Source organism: Phoenix dactylifera, chromosome 3, assembly GCF_051530095.1.
Source record: "Phoenix dactylifera cultivar Ajwa chromosome 3, Ajwa_hap1_PhDact_Kaust_v1.1, whole genome shotgun sequence".
Classification (NCBI taxonomy): domain Eukaryota; kingdom Viridiplantae; phylum Streptophyta; class Magnoliopsida; order Arecales; family Arecaceae; genus Phoenix; species Phoenix dactylifera.
Window position 1 is genome coordinate 17,228,685 of NC_143192.1, and position 6,763 is coordinate 17,235,447.

At 39.0% G+C, this 6,763-nt stretch overlaps 2 pseudogenes; both read right to left on the reverse strand.

The window, feature by feature from the left end:
• Positions 1 to 476: 476 nt before the first annotated feature.
• Positions 477 to 574, reverse strand: LOC149767943 (small nucleolar RNA R71; annotated as a pseudogene).
• A 5,889-nt stretch (positions 575 to 6,463) lies between these two features.
• On the reverse strand, positions 6,464 to 6,561 carry LOC149767944 (small nucleolar RNA R71; annotated as a pseudogene).
• Between the last annotated feature and the right edge of the window lie 202 nt (positions 6,562 to 6,763).

The window sequence follows — 6,763 nt, forward strand, 5'->3', positions numbered from 1 at the left end:
ATCCCTTAGGAAAGATCCTTGAAATTCCTTCGCAGTATCTCACACCTTGTGAGATGGCAAATTTTCCTGATGATGTAGGAAGTCACCATGGTGATGAAGGTAGACCCCCAGTTATGACACTTCGACAATACTTACATCCCACTAGGACTAGTCAACCTTCATGCATGATTATTCCTGAAAATGTAGGACACTTTGAAATCAAACCAGGAGTAATTCAATTGCTGCCCAAGTATCATGGGATGGAATTCGAGAACCCTTATCTTCACCTTAAGGATTTTGAGGAAATTAGCATCACATTTAGAGTGCCAAATGTATCGGAAGATGTCCTTAAATTGACCTTGTTTCCTTTTTCCTTAAAGGATAAAGCCAAAACATGGCTGAACTCCTTGAGACCTAGATCGCTAAGAACATGGCATGATATGCAAAGAGAATTCTTGAAAAAATTCTTTCCCGCACAAAGGACTAACTTTTTGAAAAGGCACATTAGTAATTTCCAACAAAAAGACCATGAAACATTTTATGAATGCTGGGAGAGATTTAAAGATTTGTTTCTCTTTTGTCCTCATCATGGGTTTGAAACATGGAGAACCATTAGTTTCTTTTACGAAGGATTGTCTCCACAGTTAAAATAATTTATAGAGACTATGTGCAATGGTCTATTTTTGGAAAAGCAACCCGATGAGGCATGGGACTATTTAGACTCTCTCGCAGAGACTGCACAATTATGGGATACAGGGGATAGAGTGAATAAACCTTTGCCTAAGCCTACTAGCATTCCACACGGGGGCCTTTACAACCTTAATACTCAGGATGATATTCAGGCTAAAATGGCAGCCCTTACTAGGAAGGTAGAGGAAATTGAACTTAGAAGGATTGAACCCGTCAAGACCGTAGAACATAACAGCGAGTGTTGTAGGATTTGTGAGATGCCTGGCCATCTCATCACTGATTGCCCCACAATACCCGCATTCAAGGAAGTCTTGCACGATCAGGCCAATGTTATGAATACCTATCAAAAATCTTTCAATAATCCTTTTTCGGGTACTTACAACCCTGGATGGAAGAACCATCCAAATTTCAGGTGGAGGAATGACCAATCTCAACAAGTATATAACCCAACTCCTCCACCTCCGCAACCTCATTATGCACACGCACCCCCTCAAAAATCCAGTCTCGAAGAAACTTTGCAATCTTTCATGCAAGGTCAAGCTAAAATCAATGATGAATTAAGAAATCAACTGACAATGCTGACCACTGCTTTAAGTGCTCAAGAGAAAGGTAAGCTACCAGCTCAACCACAACCTAATCCTCAAGTCTATGGCGGTAGCAATGCATCATCTTCAACTTTGCATAAAGAACAAGCGAAGAATATAATAACTTTGCGAAGTGGAAAGGTTATTGACCGACCAGTCCCAGAACAAACACAAGTCATACCTGATTCTGACCCTTCCAAGACAAAAGAAAAGGATAATGAAGAAACTGAAGCACCAACATCAACTGAAAAAATTAAATGTCCTTTTCCTGCACCATTTCCACAAAGATTAAAGCCCTTGCAAAAGCTTGAACCAAACTCTGAAATTCTTGAGCTTTTTAAGCAAGTAAAAATCAATGTACCTCTTCTTGATGCAATCAAACAAGTGCCTTCCTATGCAAAATTTTTGAAGGATTTGTGCACTGTCAAACGTCGATTAAATGTCAAGAAGAAGGCATTTCTCGCTGAAAATGTGAGTGCAATTTTACAGCATAACATTCTCCCTAAATATAAGGATCCAGGTTGCCCAACTATCTCGTGCATCATTGGCAATTTTAGGATTGAGCGAGCGTTGCTAGATTTAGGAGCGAGTGTGAACTTGTTGCCATATACGGTATATGAGCAACTCGGTTTGGGTGAGTTGAAGCCAACAACTGTGACCTTACAATTAGCTGACAGGTCAGTGAAGGTCCCTAGAGGGATTATTGAAGATGTGTTGGTCCAAGTAGACAAGTTCTATTTTTCTGTTAACTTTATCGTACTGGACACACATCCGGCTTCCAATTCACCATCTCAGATTCCGGTCATCTTAGGACGTCCATTCCTTGCAACTTCTAATGCATTGATCAATTGTAGGAATGGTGTCATGAAGCTTTCTTTTGGCAATATGACCTTGGAACTGAACGTCTTTAGTATAGGTAAACAACCCAGTGATCATGAAGAAAGTAAAGAAGTTGAATGGGTTGAAACCATTGCGGAAGAATATTTGTTAAAAGAAACATTTACTGAATTGGCCGACAATGGTTTGATAGATTGGTGTTCTGAAGGTACTGCTAATGATGTGGTCCCACCTGGTTTAGATAATTCGGATGTTATGATGGTCAATGGGTGGAGACCGCGAATAGAGGAATTTGAACAGTTGCCACCTCGAAAAGCAAAGATAGTACCATCCCATGAACAAACACCTAAGCTCGAGTTGAAACCTTTACCGAAGGAACTCAAGTATGCCTTTCTTGGATCCGAGGACACATTTCCTATAATCATCTCATCTGATCTGGATCATGCCCAAGAAAGAAAATTACTTGGTGTTCTAAAGAATCATAAGGGAGCTTTAGGATGGTCTATTGCCGACTTGAAGGGGATTAGCCCTTTAATTTGCACGCACCGGATATATTTGGAGGACAATGCCAAAACCACAAGGCAAATGCAACGCAGGTTGAATCCTACGATGAGAGATGTGGTTAAAGCAGAAGTCCTCAAGTTGCTTGACGTGGGTATTATTTACCCAATTTTCGATAGCAAGTGGGTGAGTCCTACTCAAGTCGTGCCCAAGAAAGCAGGTCTGACGGTAGTCAAAAATGATCAGGGTGAACTAGTTCCAACTCGTGTTCCGACGAGTTGGCGCATGTGTGTTGACTACCGAAAATTGAATTTGGTCACTAGGAAAGATCACTTTCCCCTACCCTTCCTAGACCAAGTTTTGGAAAGAGTTGCAGGACACAAATTCTATTGTTTTCTCGATGGCTATTTCGGGTACTACCAAATTGAAATTTCACCTGAGGATCAAGAGAAGACTACCTTCACTTGTCCTTTTGGCACATTCGCTTTCCGTCGGATGCCATTCGGGTTGTGTAATGCACCTGCAACATTCCAAAGGTGTATGCCAGCATTTTTGAAGAAATGAACGAGAAATTTTTAGAAGTGTTTATGGATGATTTCTCTGTTTTTGGCGATTCATTTGATGATTGCCTGTCACATTTACAAGCAGTCTTAGCTCGATGCATGGAAAAGAATTTGATACTGAATTGGGAGAAATGCCACTTCATGGTGCCAAAGGGAATTGTCTTAGGACATATTGTTTCATCGAAGGGCATGAAAGTTGATCGAGCTAAGATTGACCTAATCGCCAAGCTACCTGCACCCAAGACGGTTAGAGATGTTAGATCATTTTTGGGTCATGCTGGGTTTTATAGGAGGTTCATCAAGGACTTTAGTGTCATAGCTCGACCATTATGTAACCTCCTATTCCTTGATACACCGTTCAATTGGACCGAAACCTATCAAGAGGCATTCAAAAAATTGAAGGCTATGCTTAGCACTGCACCCATCGTGCGACCACCTGATTGGTCATTACCTTTTGAGATCATGTGCGATGCTAGTGACTATGCGATAGGAGCTGTCCTAGGACAACGCAAGGATAATAAGCCATATGTCATCTACTATGCAAGCAAAACCTTAAATGATGCTCAAATGAATTACACCACCACCGAGAAGAAATTGCTTGCTGTAGTATTTGCATTAGACAAATTTCGCTCTTATATCCTTGGTGCTCCTATTGTTATCTTCACGGATCATGCAGCGCTAAAATATTTACTGGATAAGAAAGAGGCCAAACCACGCTTAATACGATGGATACTTCTACTCCAAGAATTTGACATCACTATCAAAGATAAAAAGGGAGTAGAAAATGTAGTTGCTGACCATTTATCACGGCTAGTTTTTAATGATTCGGTGCCACAGTTGCCCATCAAGGACTCGTTCCCTGAAGAGCAATTATTTACACTTTCTACTATGCCATGGTATGCTGATATTGTAAACTTTCTTGTCACGAACCGAATGCCGGAGCATTGGGGATCGAATGATAAGAATAATTTCTTGCGTGAAGTAAGAAATTATTATTATGATGCTCCTTATTTGTTCAAGTATTGCAATGATCAAATCTTTAGAAGATGCATTCCGGAGCATGAGATACAAAGTGTACTCTCTTTTTGTCATGCCAGTGCTTGTGGAGGACACTTTGCATCTAAGAAAACGGCAGCTAAGGTGTTGCAATGTGGTTTTTATTGGCCTACACTATTTAAAGATGCCCACGAGTTCTGTAGGACATGTGACCCATGTCAACGTGTTGGAAGTCTAACTCGTAGGCAAATGATGCCTCTTCAGCCCATTACTGCTATTGAAATTTTTGACATGTGGGGCATCGATTTTATGGGTCCATTTCCACCGTCTTTTGGATATGAGTATATTTTAGTTGGTGTTGAGTATGTGTCCAAATGGGTAGAAGCTGTTGCCTGTAGAATGAATGATCACAAACCTGTTTTGAAATTTCTGAAAGAAAATATTTTTTCACGATTTGGGATGCCCAAGGTTATAATTAGTGATGGGGGAAAACATTTCTGAAAATCAAAACATAATTTTAATCCACAAATTTATTGAATTAATTAATCTAGAATTATATTAAATAATCTCATATATATTTCGTTCCCTGAGGATTCGACCTCGGACTCCCGAGAATTTACTACTTGTGCGATTCTCCTGCACTTGGGAGAACAATTTTATTTTTGCATCAAGTTTTTGGCGCCGTTGCTGGGGAACGGCTGATTTATTAGTATAATTTTAGATTTAATTAGTACTTTAGTAGTTAGTCTTTTTCTTTCGAAAACAGAAAAAAAAAAATTCTTTACTGCTGTTTTTTTTATTCCTTGCGCAGTCTGCATCAAACTCTGATATCAAAGTAATTAACCGGCTGATTGAACTCAACTTTGGTCGTCAGGTGCAGGACCTATGTTTCTTTCATCTGAACGGTCTGATTGACATTCTGAAACGTTTACGACTATTAGATTAATACGTAACCTTGCTGCTTTCTGTTTTGAATTTTCTGCATATAATTGTTTTAGAATCAGAATTTTATTGTTATCATATCTCATTAACCCTTGTTGCTAATTGAAAATTTAAGAAAAAAAAACTTTAAGAAAAGAGAGGAAAAACCTAAAATTTCAAATTTCAAACTTCAACTCATAAAATTTAAAAAAAAAATAAATAATTTGCTTAATCACCTATTCAATGAAATTTAATGTCATGTCATAAAATATTTAAAAAAAAAAAAATCTCTTGATTGTTGCATATAGTATAAGGCATCAGCATAAAATATTCTAAGGGCTGAACCCATTTAAAAAGATAAGGTCGGAATTTCATCACTCGTCCTTAGCCCAAAAATCACCCCATTGCATAAATATCCTAAGCTTAATTAAAATCAACTAGACGTTGGCCCCTAAGGACATTCGAGCTCAATAGGACGAAGACCACCGAAAGTTGCACCAATTTCGCTCTGTGGCTTAGTTGATGTCTAGGCAAGCTTTGTCCCTATAAGGGAGACAGTTCATCTGTTCGAGGCAAGTGGGTTTTAAGTGGGACCTTTGCGAACGCATCGTGACCCCTCCACTTACCTGGGAGCTTACCTGGTCAACTCGGTTCATTAGACCGGATTGGAGGCTTAGGTGCCCTCTTCAAACCAGTTAGGAGCTGTCTGGAAATTTAAGAAAAACATTAGAAATTGAGGTGTAATGTTTAGTTGCATGTTTGATTGTGAATAGATTTTTGTTTTAGGGTGTAGTTTTAGGGTATCTTTAGTTGGTACTTACATTTATATTTATTTTTTTTAAAAAAAAAATTAAATTTTGTATGCTAGGTTGGAATAGGGACGACACCGGTCGATTAAGTCGTACAACTTTAGATCATCCCTTAGGACACATCCTTGAAATTCCTTCGCAGTATCTCACACCTTGTGAGATGGCAAATTTTCCTGATGATGTAGGAAGTTACCATGGTGATGAAGGTAGACCCCCAGTTATGACACTTCGACAATACTTACATCCCACTAGGACTAGTCAACCTTCATGCATGATTATTCCTGAAAATGTAGGACACTTTGAAATCAAACCAGGAGTAATTCAATTGCTGCCCAAGTATCATGGGATGGAATCCGAGAACCCTTATCTTCACCTTAAGGATTTTGAGGAAATTAGCATCACATTTAGAGTGCCAAATGTATCGGAAGATGTCCTTAAATTGACCTTGTTTCCTTTTTCCTTAAAGGATAAAGCCAAAACATGGCTGAACTCCTTGAGACCTAGATCGCTAAGAACATGGCATGATATGCAAAGAGAATTCTTGAAAAAATTCTTTCCCGCACAAAGGACTAACTTTTTGAAAAGGCACATTAGTAATTTCCAACAAAAAGACCATGAAACATTTTATGAATGCTGGGAGAGATTTAAAGATTTGCTTCTCTCTTGTCCTCATCATGGGTTTGAAACATGGAGAACCATTAGTTTCTTTTACGAAGGATTGTCTCCACAGTTAAAATAATTTATAGAGACTATGTGCAATGGTCTATTTTTGGAAAAGCAACCCGATGAGGCATGGGACTATTTAGACTCTCTCGCAGAGACTGCACAATTATGGGATACAGGGGATAGAGTGAATAAACCTTTGCCTAAGCCTACTAGCATT